At 38.3% G+C, this 26,721-nt stretch overlaps 1 protein-coding gene across 5 annotated transcripts in view; it reads right to left on the reverse strand.

Annotated features, from left to right (window-relative positions):
* The window catches only part of CHD6 (chromodomain helicase DNA binding protein 6), a 178,905-nt gene extending 168,736 nt beyond the window's left edge, over window positions 1-10,169 (reverse strand). For 4 of the 5 annotated variants that reach the window (XM_070744909.1, XM_070744907.1, XM_070744908.1 and 1 more), the window contains exon 1: window positions 10,092-10,160. The gene's annotated coding sequence lies outside the window, so the exon portion shown is untranslated. Of the gene's footprint in view, window positions 1-10,091 lie in introns of all 5 variants that reach the window. The other variant, XM_070744910.1, reaches the window with a different exon arrangement.
* Between the last annotated feature and the right edge of the window lie 16,552 nt (window positions 10,170-26,721).

Consider the following 26,721-nt stretch of genomic DNA (forward strand, 5'->3'; position numbering starts at 1 on the left):
GATTTAAAAAAATGTTCTTAGATGCATTATTTGGACTAATTGAAGATTAAAAAGATAAAAGTTCCCCTCACACATACGTGCTAGTCATTCCCTACTCTAGGGGGTGGTGCTCATCTCTGTTTCGAAGCCAAAGAGCCGGTGCTGTCTGATGATGATTCTGTGGTCATGTGGCTGGCATGATTAAATGTCGAAGGCACACGGAACACTGTTACCTTCCCACCTAGGTGGTCCCTATTTTTCTACTTGCATTTTTACATGCCTTCGAACTGCTAGGTTGGCAGAAGCTGGGGCAAGTAACAGGAATTCACTGCATTACGTGGCGCTGGGGATTCGAACCGCAGAACCGTCAACCTTTCTGATCGACAAGTTCAGGGTCTTAGCCACTGAGCTACCACACCCACAATCTGATTTGAACCCCAATTAAAGGTTACACAGAGACAAACAGACAGGAGAATTTTAGTAGTAAACTACACAACCTGTGACTCATTGCATTATTGTTTCAGAGATATTTTCATACTGAAATAGAGAAACAGTGTGATCATGGATGGGCAAAAAAATCAGAATTGGATTCATAGTTCAATTCAAACATGAAATGCATTCATATTCTCAACATGCATGACAGGACTATTATGAGTAGGGGCAAATTCAAAAGCTAAACTTTGACTACAAAAGACATAAGTGGAGGTTGAACCATCTAATCTGATCTAAGCAAGGTCCTGAGTCCAACAATGCATAGCAAATCACAAAGGCAAAAATTAAGAATCAAACCATCGACATGAAAGGAAGAATTGTGTTTCAGGTGATTAGTCAAGCTTATATATAAGAGCTATATATGAAAGTGATTCCTTTACTAACTGGCTGCGCAGGTGAAAAATGTTCTAACTTCCTTTTATTCACTGTGCTATTGTAGGATTACCCAGAACCTTGAATTAGAAATCAACTACAGTATTATGAGATCTTCCTGAACTTGAGATCTATCTGTTCAGACTCTTTTACAAAAATACACTCTTGCTTTTATACCATGTGTTGTGCTACTCTGATAAATTGCAATAAATATCATCGATCTATATCAGGTGGGTCATGGATAGTTGGAAGCACAGAACGGGGAGGTCAAAATGGCGAATGTAATTGGAGTAAAAGTCCCATTCCTTTTTGTGATGTGACTTAAAAGGGGATGGAGCCATAATTGTCCTGACATATACTACTGTTAAACAGAAGTGGGATGAAAAATTTTAGCTACCGGTTCTCCTACCAGTTGTTAGGTGGGCATGGCCATGGTGGGCGTGGCCTACTCCGCCCCATGCACCAGAGAAGGGGGCGTTTTCATCCTCCCCAGGCTATGGATGCTTTTCTCGAGCCTCCGGGAGGCCAAAAATGGGCCATTTCCAGACTTCTGGAACTTCCGGGGTATCCATTTTTTGCCCTCCCCAGGCTCCGGAGACTTTCCTTGAGCCTCTGGGAGGGTGAAAACGGCTGCTTCAGAGGCCAGAAATGGGCCCGTTTCCAGGCTTCTGGAACTTCTCTCTCCCAGAGCCTCCTGGTGGGTCCTGCACTTATCTGGTATCCAAAATGGGCTGCGTGGAGACTCCCCGGAGGGGTGAGGTGGGCGGGGCGAACCAGTCATTGCAACTACCGGTTCAGCAAACCAGATGTAAAATGTGCATCTGGTTCACCTAAACCGGTCCAAACCGTGTCCTTAGAGTGACTGAAGTAACTGCAAATATCCTAAATTTCTGAAAGAAATGAGAAATTCGAATAAATCAAATTTAGACTGTTTGATTTTCATTAAGCCATTTGTTTAAACTAGCCTCAGTGGAGTGGTTAGCTTGCAGTACTGCAGGCTACTTCTGCTAACTGCTGGCTGCCTGCAATTTGGCAGCTTGAATTTCACCAGCTTTCCAGACTTCCGAGGTCAGTAAAATGAAGACCCGGATTGTTGGGGGCAATATTCTGACTCTGTAAATCACTTAGAGAAGACTGTAAAGCACTGTGAAGCTTTATAAATCTATATTGCTATTGCTATTATTGAAAATCTGCCTTTACACCATTTTTATGCAACGTTGTTGTGTTATTCGTTCTTTATCTGAATTGTTTTACTATGTTTCAAAATATGCATTTTTAGAAATATTTACTCCATTCTTTTAGTAAATCTATATTTACTTAGATTTAGTAAATCTATATTTAATTTTATATTATAATCTATAGTATTCATCTCAGAGTTTTATTAATACAGTATATTGATATTTTTGATAAGCAAATGCTTCATTATTTATAATTGATTTTTCAAAAGTTGTAATATTTCTCACTTGTAATGTTTTCCACTTATAACATCAAAAGATTCATAAAGATTTACAGGTGCACAATTCAAAACATACAGAATGAGAAACTCTTTTGGAGACAGATGAACAAACCTGAAGTAATAAGAGGACAAAATAGGATACTGGGTACAGGTAATTCTCCCACTGTTAGCCCAGGATTCAGGGAAAGGCACAATGAACAGAGTAAGGTGGCAGAGTTTCAATTGCCAAAGGGAGTTGGCAGGGCAGGAGGCAATGAAGCAGAGCTAGCAATTAGGGCAACAGCTAGGTATCAGCTGCAAAGGTAGAGCTGTAAGGACATGAAAGTTGTGCTGGGAGCTACATCCTGATGCCTCCTCCTATTCAGGTCCATCAAAATGCCCTTGCCCATCACCTGGTTCTTACTGAACAGTGTTGAACCTTGGAAATCTATAATAAATACCGTAAATTGGATTCCTACATGAATTTGATGGTATAAATGGCCTCTGCCCATTCTATGATTAGAATCATAGAATTGGAAGGCCGATTTATTTTCCAGTCTACGTATTAACCCACATGGAGACAGAAAATAAAAACCTGGGAAAGGATGACACTTGGCCAGCCTAAAGTCTTAGTCCTGTCTGAGTATCTTACAATATCTTACAATATATGTAAGTATTTTCCAACACAAGACAGCTTCATGTTTCACATCTATGTGTAACAGTGATAGTAATAGCCCAGCTTTCAAATCCTGATAACCAGGGATGTATTCTCCTCTCAGAGGTCCAATGTATTTGGAGTGCACTTGGTTATAAACATATATTTTATGTACACAATTTATGCCATTTGGCACCTGCAAAAGTCAGTAGTTATTCTGAAATAATAAACTTCTGGTCCTCATGCTTATAAGAAATTTTTGAAAGTCTGAGATTCTGAAAGCTAGCTAAAAAAAACCAAATGCCTGAAAATGTAACTGAGTACAGGTTATGAATTTTTAACCAATATTCTCATTTTAATAGGGTCTAAAGATAAAGGTCATTTAACATATTTCCATTAGGATTGTTAAAACAGCTTAAGGTCCTGCCTCTTCGGTTTTCTTTTGGACTAAAAGAAATTCAGTGCTGAAAGGAAAAGATGCCCGCTTGGTTTTATTCTAGATTTAAGGATGCTCTTGATTTGCAACATGTGAGAATATTTTATTTAAAATATCAGCGTATGAAACAGATTCCCTTATTTTAAATTCAATCCAATCTATTCTGACTACTTAACTGGCAAATTACTCTGGCTGTATTATGTGTAATAATCTCCTCTTATTTTTATTTTTGTTTACTGTTTTATGTTTCATTGGTTTTGTGGTATGTTTTTAATAGTAGGGGTTTTTTTGTCTGCCCAGAATCACTTTGTGTGAGGTGGATACCCATATAAATGGGACACAGAAAATGAACGTAAATAAATAAACAATATAGTGAAAGGAAATATGAAATTTAATTTACTTCTGATATGACAAGTTTTCTATATGAATTGTATTTTTGCATTGATGAGCATTGTAAACTATGACCCACTTGTATTTTGAAATGATTCAGAACTATTCAAAGGTGAACTTCCTACCCAATACAAAATTGTAGAATTGACTAATAAGGCAAGAAAAAAAACCATTACTAACAAAAAAAATTTAAAATTCCCAGATCCTGATCTTAACAGTTAATTGTAAGGCTACTATCAGAATTAGTAAGAAATGTTAAGAATGTTAGGTGCTGCTTGACATAAATATAAGACAGAAACCACAGGCTCACATTGCTAACATAACTAGATAAAAACACAGTTTCTGTAATTCTTATGTAAACTACGGTAATAGTGCAGTGCTTAGCTAATCAGTGCATTGATGATGTCATCTATTTAGGTAATGAAATGTCTGCAAGAAAACAACTGTTCAGGGAGCATTCACAGTTCAACTACATATATTCTCTCTATTGAAAAAAAAAGATACAATAAAATCACAGTTTATCTGGAATACTGTATTTCCAATGCAAATTTTATTGAGACAAGAGAGGTGCCAAAATAAAGACTATACACAATCAAATGTACAGATGTGCCATTCACCTTAATACCAATAATTTGGCAGTAACTTTACTAAGTAGAAAGCTGTTAATTTCCAAATCACATTGAACTAGTAGTTCTACTCTCATTACTATCTTGCACAAATACATCTTTAAAATACCTACTTCATACACTTTGATTGGGAGCCTCTTAGAGTTGGTTGAAAGATGGGCAGTTATAGACATGCTTTAAGAAATAAATGAGTTTAAAATCTTAGGAGCAGCAAAAACAGACAAGAAAGTCTTTGAGAGACCATGACTATAGCTTTGAAATAATTTCAGCTACATTTCCAAAACTATTTAATTGGTATATAAAAGTTGCATAACAATATTTAAATGTACACTTCTGCACAGAAGCAAGTTCCATTCCCCTGTGCCTTATTGTTTTAAGATTTTTTAGTTCATTTTTGTGAGAGAAAATACAGTTCCTCTATTTTCAACCTATATATTTATAATTATGGGGAGTAATGCCTCTTGATTCTGCTGAGTTACTGGACTTCAGGTTTCTTTGCAATGGCAAGACCTCTCATCCTTTATGCCAAAATAAATCTGGAGCAAATAGACTCAAACCTATTCCCTGATTTGCCTCATTGTACAAACTCCACTTCATCCAAATCTTCCCTCTCCTCCTTTCTACAGCATTTTTAATTGAGATTTCCAAATCCAAGCTGTGAAAATGCTGTAGACAACTTGTACTGATTCATATATGTATGAAACTGGCAACTGTCTAATTAAGCTGGAACAAAGCAAGTCTAATCTCTAAAGTAAAATATGGAATTAAAATAAAATCTCTAAAGGAAAATATAAAGTTAAATAATTTTGCCAAGAATAGCTTCTTTAGGACTTTTAAATAAAAATGTTCAAATAGAGGTAAGAATGTGTTTTTAGCAAAATTCCATACCAGTTTATATGCATTATTTTATCGCCAATCAAACAGGACCCCAGTATTTTAAAACTATCAATGAAGCAATTCCATAGAGATTTATACATTAAATGTCCTATACAGCTATCATATACAGAGTTTCATCCGAAAATCCTGGATATATTGCTCTAATGAGGTAAGATGATGTTTAAGTAGTTGCATTTTGAAAAGATATTGAAGGAGAGTACCAATCTATAAAATATAGCAAAATAACTTCCAACTAATTTGAATGTTTCTAGGTTCTAATCACATTCACTCTAGAATTATAAAGGAACTGTTTATCAGGATTTCTGTCAATTATTTTGATCCTGAGAATTAGGAAGTGGTGATGGATTTAAGAGGAGCAAATTTGACTTTCTGCAGGAACAAGAGAGGGAAAAAAGGATTCACATATTATTGACCAATGATCCTAACATGAAACATGATTTTTTTTTTTACTGGGGCAGTAAAAAAGCAAGCCATTTGAAAGCCATGCCATGATTACAAAGAACCAACATGGCTCTGTAAAAAAAAAAGGTAAGATAATACAAACATTGTCTCCTTCTTTGATTTAGTAATTATTCTAGGGGACAAGGCAAATACTGTGGATATAATTAATCTTGATTTCATCAAAGCTTCTGACAAAGTTGTACAGGCATTCTCACTAACAAGTGTAGTTAAATGAAGTAGGAATTAGTGAGAGTCCAGAGGGATAAATTTTGGGGTGCTATTATTCAACATTTCAATTAGTTACTTTATTGATGGCACTGTTGGACTATTTGCTAATTTATGAATGATGTAACATTAGAAAGTCTAGAATACTTAGGATGATAAAACAACATTGTAGCCTAATCTAGGCAGGTTGGAAGACTAGGCAGAGAAGAAAAAGATTTTTCTTAAGAGGGAAATATGTCAGGTATTTGGAGGTGAAAAAATGAGGGACATATGTACATGGCTTGAAAAGGCTACTTCTAAAACAGACTTTGACAAAGTTATTGAGAAGCTAAATGTGACCTAGTGGTGTCAGACAGCTGCTAGAAGGGCTAACTCAGCTCTGGGAAGCATCAAAAGGACCAGTGGAAATCATTATTTCTTTCCTGTTGGCATTGGTGAGACCACAACTGGCATGCAACTTCAGGTATCAAACTTAAAGAATACTGACAAGTTGGAGATGGTTCAAAAGGAGGACAAAAAAGATGACACAGATATTTCAGGATCTGCTCTCTGATGGCCAGCTGAAGGACCTTGAACATTCATTAAGATGACAAAGGAGAAATGTTAGCTGTGTTAAAGTACATAAAAGGAAGCTCCAAGAAAGGTACCATGAACTGTTTTCTCTGGCAACAGAAACCAGAAACAGAAATAACAGGTATGAGTTTCAGCTACCTAGATTTGATTTAAATATAAGGTAAAGCTTCCTGATAGTTAAAATCTATGCAACTATGGGATTCTCTACTAAAGGGTTCATCTTTGGAAATGTTTAAAAAAGCTAGCCACCTCTTATGAATGAGTTAAAGTTTTTTTGTATGTTGCAGAGGGCTAGACTAGACTATTCTTGTGGTCCCTTTAAACTCTATAATCATATAAATTCTATGATACTGAGATAAACTCAATCAATGCATAGTTTCATTTCTGGTTTTAATCTATTAAAATGATAACATAATAATAAATACTTAAATTACTGCCAAAACCATGAAAACTAATTTGCATTTTTATATTCACTGATTGTACAAAAGGCACAACCACAGTAAACATTTTTTTTTGTTTTGGCTATTTGCCATGGCTGCTTCGCATGTCAGAAAATTAATCCAAATATGTGATATCCAATAGCATGTTTCTGTCAAAAAATTGAATTTATCAACAGGAAGAGCATTTCCCACCATTTAAGTATACAGTATTCAAATTCTATTTTAGCGAGGCTCCAGTCCTATGGGACAGTTTTTGAGGTTGGATGTGAGATTTTATCAATGGGGGTAGGACAAGAAAGTTGCTAATGTGAGATTATTCTTTCTCACATTAATGAATTCTTTCTAGATTCTTAAAGGTAGTATAGAAATACGGTCAGTAAAGGCACATCATATTAATGAAAGGATGATCTTAATAGCAAGGTACTACAAAATAATTAAGTCTATAATTGATATGATAAGCCCAGAAATTATTTCAATAGATCTCGCTGCAATATTAAAATACTCTCACCAGAATGTCACTAGATCATCCTCAACAAAACAATAGTTGCCTGGAAAGTAATAAAACATTCTGAAAAATCTATATGTGAACTGGGCTGCTTAAAAGAACAGATTAAAGTCACAATGCCTCTAAATAGAAAAGGAGACAACATAAATAGATACTAAGAATTAGAACATCATTTGGTTCAATCTTTTAGTGATAATTCAGAAACATCATAGGATTCTAGGTTACTGATTGATTTTATCCCATATTTAATTTAAATATGCAAACTAAATGTTCTCCAAGGCAATCACAATAACATACATGTTTAACAGAATCCCATTTTAGCCTTCCCAACAGATCAGTAGCCTAAAGATCAAATATTGTGGCATGTCCAGTCTATTCAACAAACTATAGCGGCTCTATTATGCCCAATAAGCCAACCAGCAATCTCATAAATATACCGTAAAACGCATGAGCAGTTTCCTATTTTTCCAAATTTAAGGTATCAAACAATTGTCAAAGTCAAATCAGTGCAGAGAACGGTTTCATATGATTATATTCCTTCTCTTTATATTATTAGCATGCAGGTTTACCTCTAACTTCTTATACTAACTTTAGACCAACCAACTCAATTCTACTCTATCAGAAAAAGCACCAAGAATAAGAAATAAAGAATTTCCAAAGGAATCATCAACATAGTGATTAAAGCTTTGTAATCCAACCACAGGTTCACTAGGAAACGACAGCAATAGAATGAATGAGAAGTTACTTTAATGAGACTTATATATCACTGCAAAGTCACAAACAATCTATGTGTGTGATTTGCACCCAGCAAAAGAGGAGGAAAATATGATCCGGCAATGATGATAGTTTTGTCCACAGCTGCTATTGCAGTACAGAAAATCCTACTCATTAATTGCTTTCATTAGCAGCTTGGTTTGTTTTCTAATCATTTCAGGATTAGAAAATGCCCTTGTTTGCTCTGTGTATAATGAAACCCTGAGAGAGATGGTTTTGTAGATTTTAAATTGTGTTGCTCGCTGCAATGTTACAATATAAAACTGTAAAAGTATAAAATATTTTAAAATTACAGCTTTTATTATACACAATTAATATCTGTTATTTGGGGGTTTTGTTTGTTTTTTGTATCAGCAGCATTTCCAAAGTCATTATTTGGAATACTCATTTCATGGATTCCAAAAAAAAAGGATAGGGGGATTGGGAAACATTTTTAACTCAACTAAAGGTTCTACTTCAAGATACCATCTATCACATTACATCCATACTATATAAACTCTTAGTTCCCAAGGTCACTTTTCCAAGTCTGTGGGATTTTTTTTACTGACACAAAGCTATAGATAGGCTCCTCTGTATTGTGCAGAATGCCCATCAATTCTGGGATGCTTAATGAACATGGTCCTCAATGGATATTCTGACACTAGAACTCTAACAATTCCCAACCAGCATGGGCAACAGCTGCACTGGCTGGGGATTCTGGGACCTCCCGTGTCTGGAGGACACCAGACAAGAGGTTATCATGCAACGTCTCCTAATCCACCACTGCACTATAGTTAGTTTTATCCAAGAACATCCAAGATCCCAATTTGCTCGTTTTGCCCTGAAAGTCTCAAGGATCTCCACTTGGTGTTTTTTTCCCCCAAATAATTTGCAAGCCGTATTACACCAGCTCTCCCCGTATCATAATGCAGAAAAGACGGCAACGCCGCTGGAGAGCACACACAAAACAATGCAGAGAGGAGCGGACGGGGGTTTCCAACTCTCCATCGACGCTAACTAACACCTCTCTCTCTCTAGCCCCCAAATTGCACCAAACTTGGTCATGGTTGCAGGAACGCACATGACTCATGGACGTACTGGGGATGGATCCGCAACCGAGGCAGGTGGGCAGGACTCTTGTGTTTGTGTGTGTGTGTGCGAGCGCGCGCGCGTGTGCCAAGAGCGCCTTGGAAAAAAAGGGGGGAGGAAGGAGGAGGTGGGGTGGAAAGGGAAAGCAAACTGCAGTGCGTGGGACCAGACTCCAGGGAGGCGCAGCTGGGCTTGGACGGCGCATCCTTCTCCTCCTCCTCCCCGCCACCCATGCAAAACAGCGGGCAGGCGCAGAGAACTTCTGGGGGGCGAGAGGGTCACCGGGAGCCGTCGCAGCCGTAGGAGAACGGCCAAGGGAGGAGCTGCGGGTCGCAACCCCCCCCCCGAAGCCCCATTCTTTTTTTAAGGGAGGGGATTGGTGCTTTGCGAGGGGCACCGCCGCTCGCTGGGCATCCTCCTCCTCTTCTCCTGCTGAGCAAATCTGCGCAGAGGGCATCACATGAGCCGCCCCCTCCCTGACGCCCAGGGCCCGAAAGGTCCGCTCCCAAGGGCAGAGCCTCCTCAACGCCATGACAGTGCCCGAGAGGAGAACGAAGCGCTCGGCATGCCCCCCCAACCCCCTCCACGCTGAGCTCGGGCCGCCTGGCTGACCGGCCGACCGACTGACCGCCAGCTCTTTGGGCTCTTTAGCGCCTTGCCGGCTTTGGCCGGGCAGCCCGAGTTCATTCATAGCCGGTCCCCCCCCGGGTCGGGCTGGTTGCACCCTGAGCGCTCCCGGGCGAGCGCCCGTCGCTCCAATAAAAAGTTCAGAGCCCAACTTACCTAAAATGGCTCCTGCAGCAAGCCAAAATACAAACAGCTATTATTTGGTGAAGTTTAGCCCAGACACCCTGCAAGGACAGCCTAGCCTAACACCGGCACGCCCCCGCCTCGCCGCCACTGGTTACCCGGAGACCCCCCAGCTCCTGCCATTGGAGGGGCGGCCCGTCAGCCAAACGCAGCCCGCTTCCAAGCTTGGCTGCAGCGTGCTTATTGCCAGCTCCATTGTGCTCCTATTTTGCATTGATGTGATCGCTGCCGGGATTGGCTGTGGCAGAAGCCGTGCAATTTCCTTCCAATCCCCCCCACCCCCACCCAAAACACCTCCCCAACGATTCCTGGTGCTTCCCGGATCCGCAGTCCCGGTGCTTCTCTCCCCTTGCCCTCCTCTGCCTCTCTGGCACCTGAGGCAACTGTGTAGGATGCAACTTTCCCAAAGCTCGGAAGGGCAAGATAGATCTCCCCCACCCCCATCTCCAGCCAAGGGGGGGTTTACTTACTTCAAATAGCATTAGAGAAGAAGGGAGGGAGGGAGAAGAAGGGGGGGAACCTCCTCCCCCCTTTTGCATTCCACGTCTTCGCTCGCTTTTCGTTTCCCGGATGTGAAATTTCCTGCATTTAAAACACCGTCTGGAGGTGGGACGTGCGAACCTCCGAACTGGACGCTGCAGAGCTTTTTTTGGTGCTTGCGAAAGTAGGAATCGATCCGGCGTGGTACTTCTCCCGAAGATGTCGAGTTGCCTTGGTTTAAAGAGCCGCCGATCACGACTAGTCTTTTACAAACTCTTCATCCGCAGAGCTGCTCTCTCTCTCTCTCTCCTCCCCACCTCCACTAAAAAAAATCTGTTGAGTAATTATGGCTGCAGCAGTGAAAATGTATAAAATGCATCCTGAGCCACCAACAGCTCCTTTTTTTACCCCCTAACGTAATTTAAGATCAGTTTTATCAGTGATCAGCTAATTCCTGCAATTAAAATACTATTTATATACTATAAAATATATGAATTCCTGGAAAATTTGAACTAGATTATATACCTCTATCGATTATTTTGTTTTCTCCATAGCCCGACTATGATTCTGGTATTACTCTTTGGGAAATACGTAAGATCAAATTGCTTGTGGCACTAGTTGAATAGATTCATGTCAAACATCATACATATCCATATGCTCCACTATATGCTAGAGCCCAGTTTGCATCTCATTTACTATATGCTGTTCACTGGAACAGTGAAGCAGCATTAAAATCTGGGCAGATTTGTAGGATTCCATAAAAGTGTATTTTTGTTGTTGGATTTTGTTTTGCTAAACCAACCTTCAAATTGATACACTTACAGCTTTCTAGCCATTGTCTATTTTGTAAAGAATTTTGAGATGTGTCAGTTCAAGATATCTCAAGTTTGTCAAGTTAGGAAAAGCTGACATACACATTAATTTACACAACAGACTGAATGATAAGCTACTGAGCTATACTGTTAACCTAGCGTGTTATGTGAATCAATCCCATGTAGCTAATGTATAATTTGATGAGTCATAAATCTAAGTAACTTGAGTGAGTGAGTAAATCATATTACCTAAGTACAGTTACACATTATGCAAATGTTGTCGGTACAGAGATGGTTATGCTTTGATGACTTGGTGGTAAGGTTTGGTCTAATGCTGGCTGTGAATTCAAAGAGCTGACTTTCCAGAATCTGAATTACATCACACTGAGGGAGATTATATTAAAGTAACTGTAACCCAACTCTTGTTTTTCATTAATTATAGCATCAATAGTACCAGACTAATTAGAGTGTAAGCTTTGGAAAGTAAAGTTTTGGTTTGAAGAGATGGGTAGGAGAAGTACAAAGTAAAATGCAGAGAAGTGCATTTGAGAACTGTTGGAGCCTTAACAAAGTAGAGAGAGGATTTTCGATATAGCTTTGCCAAATAATTAAAGGTGTTGGGGGAAAGCAGTATTTATCTCCCTTGCACACTAACAGAAACATTCATCTATAGAGGATAAAGATGCAGGTAAACTGAAGCAGCAGGTAAAATATCAGAAGTAAAACAAGATCAATTAAATGATCAAGTTAGCTTTCTTCAAAGTTTTATTAAACTATTATTTTAATATTAATATGTATTATCTGTACCTAATATGTGTTATTTATAATTATCTGTGGATCAAAGTTCTAAACGAATCCTGCATTGCATTCTTTGTGTTCTTCCTAAAATTCTTTATCATAATCTACTATACAAATGAAAGATATAGTAACATCTCAGAACAAAGTATAGTACTGTGCTTGGCAAAAACATGACAGAAAATTCAAAACATTAAAAATGGAAGTTTTATCATTTATTTTAACAGTAGTAACTTGTCTTATTCATTTTAATGAGATAAGATTGGGCCATGCTGATATTCTGTTGCAATAATTATTTTTTCTTCTCTTACAGTTATTAAATAGTCATTTGCACCTGTAGGATTGACATGAACTGGATTCCTTTGAAATTCCTTTTTTTTTTTTAATTGTAATTTATTTTTGGAAATAGTTTAACAATTCTTGCAGGCTACTATTGTGAATATAAATCTTATTCAACCCTAGAGAGATGCTCGCTTGATGCTGAAGAGGGAGAAATTTTTAATTCCACCTACTGCTTAATGGCTAATGTTGATGTAGTCTCACTATAGAAACTTAAGGCAAGGAAGTTGCAAAGGATAGAAAGAGGTTTTGTTACTTATTTTAACTTCTCTATGCTATACTGCAGGTGCAAAACACTGAACAATGTTTAGTTAATATAACAACTCTCCTAGAGCAATACAAAGATTAACCTATATTAAAACATGTAAATTACTGAGCCTAAATAATGATTTAGGCTCAGTACATTACATATTTTAATATAGGTTAATCTTTGGATTGCTCTAGGAGAGTTGTTATATTAACTAAATAATGTTCAGTGTTTTGTACCTATAGCATACAGCAGCAAGAAACATCAAATGTTCAGGGAATGAAAAAATGATTTCAGCAAGTATGAAAACTGAAACATGATTTTGTACTAATTTTAATGCATCTTCCTGTGCTGCACGGCCACACCTCATGGGCACGCCATGTAAAGTGCCAAACAATCGCGCCCCCCCCCCCCCAAAAAAAGTAGAAAACAAAATGTGATGCATACACAGTGCCAGAAACCTGGCTTCTGTGCATGCTCAGAAGAAAAATTTTTAAAAAAAAATTAAAAGAAAAAGATGGCAATGCCCATGGACCAGCACCGACCAAACTGGTCATGGGTGATCATTGTGATGTCACCAGTGGATCGCTACCGGCTCGAGCGAACCAGTCCAAACCGAAGGAACCCACCTCTGAAACACGATGCTCATTTTTGGCAATCCCATGCCTGGAGTGGCGTTTTTTGAGCAGGGAGCCACTTTTTTGGACTCTGCCAAAATGTGCATTGCATTTCAGTGGTGGATCCCCAGGAGGAAAGAAGGAATTGGAGAGGAAAGCATTTTCAGGTGACAGCACTGGCTGGAACCATCTGCCACCTGAAATGCAATGCACATTTTTGGCCTCCGCACACCCCATTTTTGGAATCGAGTAAGAAAGCATTTTCAGTCAGCTGCCTTGTGGTCCCCTCCCCGGATCAAAAACTGTCTCTGGCAATAAGATGCTTCCTTCCCTGGGCCTCTGCTCACCCCCACCCACTGCCTCATCGAGAAAGAATCCAGATTTTAAGGTATTTCAACTTTTCAAGATCCATCTTTTTTGAGTGGCAAAGAGTACTAGCACCTTGGTTGGACTGTTTTACAAAAGAATTTTTATGCACAGGTTGGCAAATTCTCCTCTCTTTTTTTCAGAAAAAGTGTGCAGGAACTCTTGGAATAAAAAGTCTTTCCTCCCCGATCCTCGTGTTCCACACACAATTTTTGGAATCTGGGAGGGGATCATGGCATTGCCGCCCAAAAACACTTTCCTCCCAGATTCAAAAAATGGGGTGTACAGAAGCAAATAAAAATAGCATTGTGTTTTCAGGCTATTCCAGGTGGTAGAGATCGCAGTAGCAGTGTTTTTGGGTGGCAGTGCAGAACCCGAAAATATGAGGCTCTAATAGAAGAAATCCCGTAAAGGAATTAAAGATAGAATAGGCTACATAAGAGGAAAACATTGCTCTATAATAGTATAGAAATAATAGTAGTAGTATAGAGAATATTGTAAACATATAATAGTAGTAGAATTATAGTATAGGATAAGATAGTGGCAATAGGAAGCACTGACAGGTAATCCATGATTTACGACCACAGTTTGGGCTGGTCTTCTGGCCTGCCAGCAGCCTGTGCAGCTGGTAGCTGATTCAGAGAGCAAGGAGACTGGAGAAGGCTCGGAGCCAGAGGCAGGGATTCAGCCAGAGCCGTCAGAACTTCCCGAGGCTTCTATGATTGAAGAAGAGGAAGAAGAAGAGCCTGTTCTCAATGGGCGCATCTGCAGAGCTGCCAAAAGGCAGGAATGGCTCCAGTAGAAACACTACTCAGGAGTAAGGCTTGGGGATAATTAGCCACTCTCATAGCCTATTTAAGTGAGGAAAATGGAGGAGGAATTTGCAGGAAACAACTTTGTTCATTCTACATCTTGTCTTTGACTTCAAAACTCCTGTTCAGCCCTTGTTTGAAAATCATCACGTTTCCTGCAAATTGTTCCTGGGCACTTTGCCAACAAATGTAAGATTGTGTGGATTATCTGCTATTATCAGAAAGTCTCCTCAGACTTGTGTTCTTTTTCTTTGGACTATTGCAGGTTGTTAAGAAGGTTAATTAACAGCTGTTGCATGAAAAGACTGATTTATACTTTTGTTGACTTTAGAACAACTGCTAAGAAAGATAATTAGTAGCTAATTAGTAGATTAGTAGCTCTTAATATTGAAACAAGGTTTGTTCGGATACTGTTTGTGCTGTGTTCCTTTGTCCAGCAGCTGGGTCAGAACAACTGGAATGTCCATAGTTAACAATGCCATTAAGTGAGTCACTATGAGATCATACCTCATTTTACAATTATTTTGCCATGATCATTAAGAGGACCACCTGGTCATTAAGTGAATGCAGCTTCCTCCTTTGACTTTGCTTGTGAGAAAGTAGCTGGGAAAGTTGCAAATAGGGATCCCATGATCCTGGGACACTGCAACCATCACAAATACACGCCAGTTAATAAATGCCCAAATTGTGGTCATCTGGTCACAGGGATGCTACAATGGTTGTAAGTAGAAGAACTGATCATAAAACAATTTTTTTCAAAGGCGTCATAACTTCAAATGGTTACTAAACTAACAATCATAAGTTGAGGCCTATCTGCATAGATTTGTAAAACATCCATCCAACCTTTATAGGAAATATGTATATAAAAGTCAACCTATCCAGAATCCAAAGCTTTCCTGGCTCTTTTTAGTCTAGATCAACCAAATTAGGTACAGTTAAAAAAAATGCCTGACACATGAGATAAAAAGCATATCCCATACAGAAAAGGTAATTATTTTCTCACTTGAACAGAAAATAATTAAAATTCAGATGAAATTGGAGTAACCTAAGTTTACAGGCAGTAACCTATTAAAAAGGAAGAAATGGAAGAATCTGTTTTAGAAGAAAGTTGCAAGGAGAAATTAATTAATTTCTATTAATTGCATAGAGAAATAGGGAGGGCGGACAGTGTGGAAATTTCATGGGGCGTATGACATTGATTAATTATAGCAAGTCAAAAACAAAGCAACACCATAACGCCTAAGTGGTAAAAACTCTCAATTCTCTTTGTGGCTTTCTGCTATCTGTTATAGCCTAGACCTTTTCTGGTTCACATGCCAAAAGGGTGTGTGTTTGTGTGTTAGCATGCGTGCACATGTCCACACCCCTTCCCTCCCCCCATGCTGTCCTTGCATACGCACACAATCTCCCCTGTCCCCACACATGTACAAAGGCCTCACTGAAGCCTGGGATGGTGAAAAAACAAACCGGAAGTTCGGGAAAATGAACTTCCGGTTTGACAGTTGTGCTGTTTTTTGCACTTTGAAGGGTTCAGGGAAGCTTCCTGAAGCCCCAGAGTGCACAAAAGAAATGTAAATGTTATACTTAAGAAATGTAAGTTCTTAGAACTATATTTTAAATAAACCAAATATAGTAGCACCTACTTTGGGGTATTGTAATAGAGTGGAATCTCTAAGAGCTGGATGTGTGGAGTTTTACTGTATGAATCTAAAGTTGCAAATCTAAAGTCATTTGCAACCCCACATCATGCATTAGGAGGATTTGGCCAGAAAGCAGACAACTATGCCAAAGGTTGCCCTGAATATTTGCACAAAATGCTTTCCCATGGTCAACTGAATCATGGTTTACTCAATAAATCATTTTCTGGGTTTGCATAATACTGAAACATAAATGACTACATGGCTTGAGTTTACATAAGATGATTGGCTGAAATATGGTTGGCTACTCAGTGCAACATGTGAATAGAGCCAGTATGGAACCTCAAAATAAATCTTAGAAAATCACTGAAGTTATTCCTCTTTCAGATTTAACATTACTTTAGACAAAAACAAGGTAGCATCTTATATGACAGGCACGCATAAATGCATAACACAGGGCACAACCAGAGTTTGGTCTAAGATATTGCTTCAATTATTCAGTTAATCAGTTAAATTTATATAGCTGTCCTGAAGAATCGTCTACTACTAGAATATTTGCTTTGCAGAATTTATCCCTTAATAAAAGGGAAATATTGAAAATATAAATGTAAATTACATTTAGAGACCTGTCAATTTGAAATACTGTATTCAGTATATGTTTCTCTATGATAAGAAAAAAGCTGCTGAAAAAATGCAATAGGGTTGATATTCCTGGAGGCGTCTGTAATATGGTAAATGATTTAGCTTTACTAGATAAATGGTCAAAGCAATGGAAACTGCAGTTTAATGTTTCCAAATGTAAAATAATGCACTTGGGGAAAAGGAATCCTCAATCTGAGTATTGTATTGGCAGTTCTGTGTTAGCAAATACTTCAAAAGAAAAGGATTTAGGGGTAGTAATTTCTGACAGTCTCAAAATGGGTGAACAGTGCAGTCAGGCGGTAGGGAAAGCAAGTAGGATGCTTGGCTGCATAGCTAGAGGTATAACAAGCAGGAAGAGGGAGATTATGATCCCGCTATATAGAATGCTGGTGAGACCACATTTGGAATACTGTGTTCAGTTCTGGAGACCTCACCTACAAAAAGATATTGACAAAATTGAACGGGTCCAAAGACGGGCTACAAGAATGGTGGAAGGTCTTAAGCATAAAACGTATCAGGAAAGACTTAATGAACTCAATCTGTATAGTCTGGAGGACAGAAGGAAAAGGGGGGACATGATCGAAACATTTAAATATATTAAAGGGTTAAATAAGGTCCAGAAGGGAAGTGTTTTTAATAGGAAAGTGAGCACAAGAACAAGGGGACACAATCTGAAGTTAGTTGGGGGAAAGATCAAAAGCAACATGAGAAAATATTATTTTACTGAAAGAGTAGTAGATCCTTGGAACAAACTTCCAGCAGACGTGGTAGATAAATCCACAGTAACTGAATTTAAACATGCCTGGGATAAACATATATCCATCCTAAGATAAAATACATAAAATAGTATAATAAGGGCAGACTAGATGGACCATGAGGTCTTTTTCTGCCGTCAGACTTCTATGTTTCTATGTTTCTAATTTAATACAAATACAGTACTGTATGTATATCAGCTCAATTTTATTATTTCATCTAAATACCCCATGTTGCATTCCATACATTCACAAACTTTGCAGTTCTCAAGGGGACTGCAGTGTGTGTGTGTGTGTGTGTGTGTGTGTGTGTGTGTGTGTGTGTCTTATATATGCATCTCGGAGAGAGTGCTTGAATTTTGTTGTGGCAGCTACCCAAACATACTTAAGATAACTAAAGGGAGTTCATTTTGTCATTCTAGCCGGTGAAGAATTGGGCATTGGCTAGTCAGAAAACTACTTGGATTTTTCTTGCTTTCACTTCCAGAAATCCATGCAATATTCATTTGTTCTGGAGGATAATATAGATATTGACTAATTCTCAGATACTAAGTGCACTGAAGAGATATGACCCATTGAATGCGATAACATAGTTTTCAATAAATGCAATTAAAAATAAAATTTGAAAGTACAGTAAATACTAATCCATTCTGTTGCTAAATTACGTGATATATTCAGTTTTGGTTCTGATTAACCAAGATTCTGGTCTCCATATAGTTCAGACACATTGTGATATATCAGCCAAAAATTCAGATTTCTTCTCCTTAACTACGATTTATTTTGGGATCAAAGAAACAGAGAAAGAATAAAAGCAAACAAATAAGAAAGTCCCATATGTTAGTGATGCTTAATCCTGGTTTATATATCCTCATAATAAGCCAGAAGCTGATAACTGGAAGCTGCAATCTATATTTCTGGAGGAGATTAGATTACACTGGTGGGAAGTTCCTTTTGCCCCTCTTTGTAAGAAGGATATTGTTTCAGTTATAATAACCATTGTTTTGAATTTTCTCTCTTAAATGTCAGGAAAAACAACCCCAATTTTGTGGCAGAGGGAGATCCGGAAGAAATAAAAAGGGAACTTTCATATAGACCTGATACATGAAGAGGTTCATCTTGTACTGAACTGTACTTTAAGTATGGCTTATTGAAAGGGTGGATTGCTACTACTGCCGCTACTGGTGCACTACATGCGCAGCTTCAGTTTTCTTGTGTGTGCAGTATGCGCACAAATCCCAGCATGTTTGTGCTTCTGCGCATGTGCAGGAAGCAAAAACACACTGAAATCTCACCAGGGGACGTTCACAAGAGAGATTTTGGCGATTTTTTGTTCCCACACAGAAGCAAAATATGCGAAAAATTGAAGAAAAAAGATGGCGCCCATAGGACTGTGTTGTAATCATAGGTTCTTAGGCACTGAATGCTGGGATAAGATATTACCAGAGGGTGGTGTTTTAACCTAGTGGGTGCTGTATAAAACCTTTATTCCTCCTCTTTAGAAAGGCTGAGTGGCAAGCTGCAGAGTCCATGACCACGTGGAAAATAATTAACTTGATATACAGCATGAAGATAACTAGAATCAACTTACCATATAAGGAAAACATATGCCTTACACTCATTCCCAGCCAATCACCAGTAAACACACCGTTTAGGCAAATGCTGTGAACGGAGCTTCCATATAATCATGTATAGGGAAGTCACGAGGAGGTTGCCTCATACAGCGCATGACTGAGCAGTAGATGGGGGATGGCTTAACGTATGTGGCGTTCGCGGATTGGATATTTTGTACCACATGTCATGAAAAGTAAAATACAATAAAAGGAGCGATCCCGATTCAATCGTGGTCGTCTCACTCCGAGAAAACTTTCTCAGTTGCTTCCTTTTGTTGTGGCAATTACGGCATCCTGTGCCTTCCCCGAGGTTGACCCGCTAGTGAAGTGGCGAATCCCTTCAGGACTGCCACTGGAGCGGTTGCGTACAAATTGCGCAATCTGGTGGCCGCTATCGGTGCGGAGTCTGCTATCGCACCGGGAGCAACCCACTATTTGCTTAGTGGATAAATCACAACTATTAGATTCACATGCTGTGCTGTTTATATATTTATAAAACAAACCCAACAATGCATTATGGCATGACACAATGTATGTACTCAATGTGAAAGTGCAAAAGTAGACTGGGGATGATTAGTGCTAAAGTTCAAGAGTCCCGAGATAGGATGGTATACTGTTCAGTGTCTGTAAAAATTAGAAGATAGAGTAATAGATAAATCTACCTGACACACATAAAAAGAAGTATACCTTCTTTAGATAGATTCCATTTGATTCTTTTACTGTTTGGGAAGGCCACCCTCTCCAAAAAGAATGAAATATTTTGAGGATTTTTTTTAAGGCAGAATATTATATTTCCCTAAATGAGAAATGGAGAAACATGGGGGGTTTTAGAGGGCAGGAAGAAGCCTCAGTCTCCCTGCCCCAAGCAGAAACTGAGAAGGCCACCTTTTAGAAATGTGGATTTCATAATCCATTCAAGACAGGATATTTTGAAACGAAAGCAGAAATCATAGCATTAGAAGCAGTCCATAGCAGTCCAAAGCCCCTTCATTGCACCATCCCAGAGCAGTCCAAACTTTACCTGGGAGCTCAGATAAACAATAAGCCACAGATTGACCAAATTAGCTCAGAAAAACAAATCTTGGGCACCCATCACAGCAGCATTCATGTCCTTTCATTCAAGTAGCATATTACAGCGTGCACTTCGCACTTGGAGGGAAACAGAATGAGGACACTCATCTCTAACCTTCACCACAATGCCAGTTGATGATCTACTGACCACTGGCACTGCTCATTCTCTTCTGCTGGCTTCCCGCTACACGATAGTAATACCAACTTCCTTTGTGAACGTTCCTTGCAGCTACATGCCTTGTAACCTTAATTTCAGGATACCCCTCATATTTCTACTTTCCATTGGATACAAGGTTTGAGTTTACAACTGCACTGCAAAATTTATAGTTTATGTTTAGTTTTGAGAAAAACATTGGCTAAATTGCATTCACATGTAAGCCAACTAATTCCTCATTTGTCATGGCATCATGGCTTATTTGACCCCTATGACAATCATTAAGTGTTGTACCACATGATTCTTGACAAATGTATCTTTTTCTTTTATGTACGCTGAGAACATATGCTCCAAGACAAATTCCTTGTGTGTCCAATCACACTTGGCCAATAAAATTCTATTCATAAAGCATTTCAATGTTCTTTTCCCATTAGATGTCATTGTTTATCTTTTCTGGATACAGTTTGAAGTTGTTACAGTTATTGTTTTGTTATGTTATCCTTTACATTTAAATTTTTATAAAGTTTATTCAAAAAAGAGAAAGTACATATAGGCAGGATTCATATGACATTAGTAATTCTAATTTTAAAGGTAATGAAATCCAAAAGCATTCTTGGAAGAAATGTATTCTTTCTATTTTGGTTGGAAATGCAGTGGTACCTCTACTTAAGAACTTAATTCGTTCCATGACCAGGTTCTTAAGTAGAAAAGTTTGTAAGTAGAAGCAATTTTTCCCATAGGAATCAATGTAAAAGCAAATAATGTGTGCAAAGAGAAATAAAACTCGGAATTTGGGTAGGAGGAGGAGGAGGAAGAAGAGGAGGAGGACAGTCGCTGCTGAAGGAAGAAGGTGAGGGGAGGGGAATAAAAAAAAATCCAAAACCTTAAGGCTTTAAAAAAAGAGAGACTGTAAGGCGGCGAGGAGGAGCACGCGCCTCCCATACACCTGGCGCGAGGCTGCCTCCCATACACTGTGCCAGAGAGAGAAACCCAGGGGTAATGGCAGGAAACTGGTCGGGCCTTTGTGCCACTCTCAAATTTCCTGGGAAATTTTTCCGGTCTCAGGTTCTTAAGTAGAAAATGGTTCTTAAGAAGAGGCAAAAAAATCTTGAACACCCGATTGTTATCTAGAAAATTTCTAAGTAGAGGCACTCTTAGGTAGAGGTACCACTGCAATAGGAAATGTGATGCAAAATAGCTGGATATCACACTATTGAAGAAGACTAACAATCTTAAAACAATAAAACTATAAAAACAAACAAATGATATGTTATTCTGTATAAGTTCTTATTTTGTAAAAAAAAAAAGTGTAATTAAGCTCATGGTCATTTAATGCATTATTTTGAACATTTATTATAACTACACTGATTTATGTGATTAGCTGTATTTTACACAGGGGTTTCTAGCTCTTGTAGTTGTCTTTGAAGTACAAAGCTGCATGTACATTGTGACATTTCTCAGCTGCCACACAATCTTCTCTGCCAGACAGAAAAATTTGATGAAAAGTAGGAGGGAAAAGAAGAAGAAAAATCCTAACTCCCGTTTTTATTCTCTGCTGATTTAAGAGTCCAGATGTTCCTTTGTTAGAAACAGGCAGACACCTTTATACCCCAAGAATTCATTAAGCATTTTCTGCTAAAAAGGACAAAACCAAAATCACAAGGGTATCAATTAGTACCTGTTTGTTGCTGAACTCAGGGCTAATATAGAGGAAGCAAACTTGTCTTGTTCACCTTCTGACTAGGTTTCAAAAGAGGACTTTTAGATTGAAAAATAGAACTGTAATTAGGTTTCTCACCTTGAATTAGATGGAGCCTCTCTTAGAGATTAGGATGAAAAAACACCAGAATCTAAGGCATACACAGGCACAGAATGTTCCATTTATTTTTTGGTAAACCAGCAATATTATCTAGAGAAATGGAAGGAAGGATGATAAAGTCACTATGGGCAACAATATGTATGACATCAATAAAGTCAACTAGAAGGACGTAGAATTAGAAAACCTTACACTTTTATACCCAAATAGTGTATTTTTCTGTTGAATTATAGAAATTGTTCCGGGGGTTTCTTGTTTAAAAATGTTCACTGGAACATAAAAAGAAAGACATAATGGGATGGGATTGAATACACATACTGTACCTGGGAGGCGGCAGAATAATCTCTTTGAATCTCACCAACGGTGTCTAAATTGTCCTCCATCCCCAATCTCTACTGCACCTTCCCACCACTCCTGGGGAGTGTTCTGCCGGCGTGTTTCAACCGCCCGTAATTACAGGGTAATTAGACCAGGAAGACACACACCACACGATAAAAGGAAAACCCAAAAGTTTTTATAAACAGAAAAACAGAAACAGCTCCCTTTTTAAATGTCAAAGGGATTTTCTGGTACACACAAGGCACAGGTTAAATGCAATTCTATTGCTCACCAAATAACTGGGAAATTTAATCCAATTCTAAAGTCCAGAGAGTCCACACACAATCTTGAACAGCACAAAAACCACGATCTTGACGAAACAATGAATCAGATAAACTGCCCTGAGGCTAAAACATCAGGCTGCACTTTTATCTGTAGCACTAATTACAGCAGCCCCGCCCAACCACAGGTGGCCTCATTTTCTCTTGTAATAATCCTTCAGTTGTTGTCTGGATCACTCTACCCATGCGTGGATGTGTCATTAATTCTTGTTCAGAATCCAGGGATGATACAGATGATTGATCTCCTCCTGGTCTGTCTGCCAAACTCCCCTCTTCCCTGTCACTCATGCTTCCTTGGTCAGAGGAGGCTTCGTCGGCAGATTTGATCAGGAGCAAAACAGGCCTGCGGCATGTGGATGTTTCCCCCACATCCACCTGTACATTCCCTGGGGCAGGAGCTGGGCCAGGGCTAACCACAACAGGGAGAACCTATTTGGTAAAGATAACCAATTTGGCCAACTTATTTGGTAAAGCTCGCCCTGAAGATTTGTACTGCCCCCACCCTCCTCGCCTTCTGCAAGAGTCTTAAGAGTCATTTATGCTGCCAGGTTTGGGGCCACTAGACTCTTCCCCCTAGCCTATGAATGTTTTGAGAGAAAGTTGTTTGGATGGGAAAGACTGTTTTTTTATGGTTTGGGGTTTTTTTTAGATTTTAAATGTAATTAATCTGCACTTCTATTCTACTAGTTTTTCCTCATCATTCCTTTCACCCATTTCCTCCCATGTTGACTGTATGACTGTAACTTGTTGCTTATATCCTAAGACTTTTATTAATATTGCTTCTTCATTGCTTATTTGACCCCTATGACAATCATTAAGTGTTGTACCACATGATTCTTGACAAATGTATATTTTATTTTATGTACGCTGAGAGCATATGCACCAAGACAAATTCCTTGTGTGTCCAATCACACTTGGCCAATAAAAATTATATTCTATTCTATTCTATATACTGCTCAAAAAAATAAAGGGAACACTTAAACAACAGAATATAACTTCTGTGAAATCCAACTGTCCACTTAGGAAGCAACACTGATTGACAATCAATTTCACATGCTGTTGTGAACATTCAACTTTGTACAGAACAAAGTATTCAATGAGAATATTTCATTCATTCAGATCTAGTATGTGTTATTTGAGTGTCCCCTTTATTTTTTTGAGCAGTGTATATTGTTTTATTATATGTTGTAAGCTGCCCTGAGTCCTCGGAGAGGGGCAGCATAAAAGTCAAACAAACAAACAAACAAACAAACAAATAAACAAATAAATAAATATCTGATATAAGAGATTTCAGTGGGTTTTCTGGAGTGTGTAATAAGACAAAGTGCCTAAAAAGTAAAGTTATTTGGTTATAAGGGAATTTCCATGGCCTAGATTTGTAAGAAGTATTATCTCCCTTTTCCAAAACATCTGTAACAACAGTTCCGATAATAACATTGATATTCTGGTTCAAACTGGAAATTGATTATCTGTGAATATTGGAACGCATACCAGCCACAAGGTGTTAGTTGTGATACAGACACGATTTCACTGCTGAAAAAAAAATACTTGGCAGTGAAACTGATTGAAGATGCTTGGAGCTGAATCCGAGAGGCAGGTGCTGGAACAAGGAGACCTACTGTTTGGTCATTTGCATGTAATTGGCTGCCTAGATGCTGTATCAACCTGGTGATGAGCCTGATTGGATAAACTACCCTATTGGTTTCAACCAGCAGGTGTTGAAGTAAAAACTTCCCTGATGGCCATCTGGATTATTTGCTGAACATAGTGCATCATAAAATGTTGAGATTTTTAAAAACTCTTTTCAAAGATAAAGGCTTTAAAGGCAATGTTTCATTTCTATATTAGAATTGTCTGTTGTAGTTTATTGAGGTTGCTTTTTTGTTATTAGAGAAAGACGAAAGGAAAAGCATTTGCTGATGGATATTGTGAGGTACTTGAAAATATTAATTAAAAATGAATGTGTTTTAGGGTTGGCATAATTATGTCAATCTTGAACATTAATGTATTTATTTTTCCATTTTTCATCAAACCAACATGCAAATCTCAGTGAATGGAAATAAAAATGTGAGATTTCTGAGCAACAGCTGAATTGGGCCAATTTTAAACAAATGCTAAGGTTCAACAGTATTGAATGCTGTATGTAAATACTGTACAGTATTTTCTCACAGTATTCTAATTATTCAGTGAGACAATGTAAGTACATTTTCTAAACTTTAAATAGCAGCCAACACTGCTAATCAGAGAATCGGTAGGGCCAGTATTGCTGTGAAAACAATTGGAAGGAACTTCTATTGGAATGGGAAAGGGTCCATTTTATCACTATGGATACAACCTCTTCATGCTTTGAATTAGTCCTGATTGAATACAGAGAAATAATGGGTTGAACTCCAGAATCCATAAATGAAGGAAAACAGCTACTAGTAAAGTTCTGGATGTGTAAAATAGCACAAATATCCTGCACATTTTGTGCTTCTGTTTCCTCTTGTACAAACCCAAATGGAAGACCATTTTTGAACCAAATTTTATCTTTACTGCCCAAGGGCCTAATGTTTATTTATTTATTTTATTTTATTTATTTATTTGTTTTGTCCAATACACAATTAGGGTTTTAGTGGGTATATATCTATATACACATAGTAAAATACATGATGAAGGTTATAGAGGAGATACTCATAGTAAAATATATCTAAGAAATAATAGAAAAGAAGATGAAGTAATAGAACATATCAATGAAAGAATAGAAGAAGAGATATAGGAATAGAAGAAAGGTATAGGAGATATAGGAGAGCAATAGGACAGGGGACGGAAGGCACTCTAGTGCATATTGTATATTGTATATAAATATAATCTTTCTGAAAGAAAAAAAAATAAAATCATATTCAGGAAGAAAGTTTTGGATCCGACTCATTGATTTTAAAAGATATTGCATATTTTTTTAATCAAGAAACCAAATTTCATTAAAAAGCTGCAACCTACCAGAAAGCAGAGTTGTTTGGAATAGGGAAGAAGTAGGAGTAAAATCTACCTGCAATGTCATGGTGATCTCCTCAGTCTTTTCATGTTGTCATCAAATAATTAAAATAAATGGCAAGTTTATTCAGGCTTCTCTGAGGAGAGCTTTCTTTAGAGATAATGCCATGACAATAGAGTTATCTCTTAATATTACAACTTTGTGGAATTTTATATTGGATCAAATCGGTTGTTCTTCAGATCCTAGGCTGGCTTGTCCAATTATCAAGAAAGATGTTCTGTCGGGCTCTCTGGTAGAATCCTCCCAAAAATTCACAGGTACAAATTTCAGACACACACACGTTTGAAAATTCAAAACAATGTTCTTTATAATGAAAATTCACTTAAACCAAGCCCTCTTTTGGTATAGCAAAGAGCACTCGTCTCCAAACAAACTGGTAATTTGTACAAGTCCCTTATCAGTTCTGTGATACTTAGCTTGCAGCTGTGAGGCAATTCACAGTCCTTCTTCTTTCACAAAGTGAAACACACTTTGCTATGGTTTAGTTTCAAAGCGGGGGGAAATCAGCACACAAAAAGTCAAAATCAGTAAAGCAGTCACGAAACACAACGATCAGATAATCCTCCACAATGGCCAAACCCACAGGCTGCTATTTATAGCAGCCTCACTAATTACCACAGCCCCACCCAACCACAGGTGGCCTCGTTTTCTTTGATAATAATCTCTCAGTTGTTGTTGCCTATGCATCGCTCTCCTCATGCGTGGCTGTATCATTAACTCTTGTTCCAAATCCAAGGAGGAACTAGATAATTGATCTCCT

The sequence above is a fragment of the Erythrolamprus reginae genome, chromosome 3 (assembly GCF_031021105.1).
Source record: "Erythrolamprus reginae isolate rEryReg1 chromosome 3, rEryReg1.hap1, whole genome shotgun sequence".
Taxonomy (NCBI): Eukaryota; Metazoa; Chordata; class Lepidosauria; order Squamata; family Dipsadidae; genus Erythrolamprus; species Erythrolamprus reginae.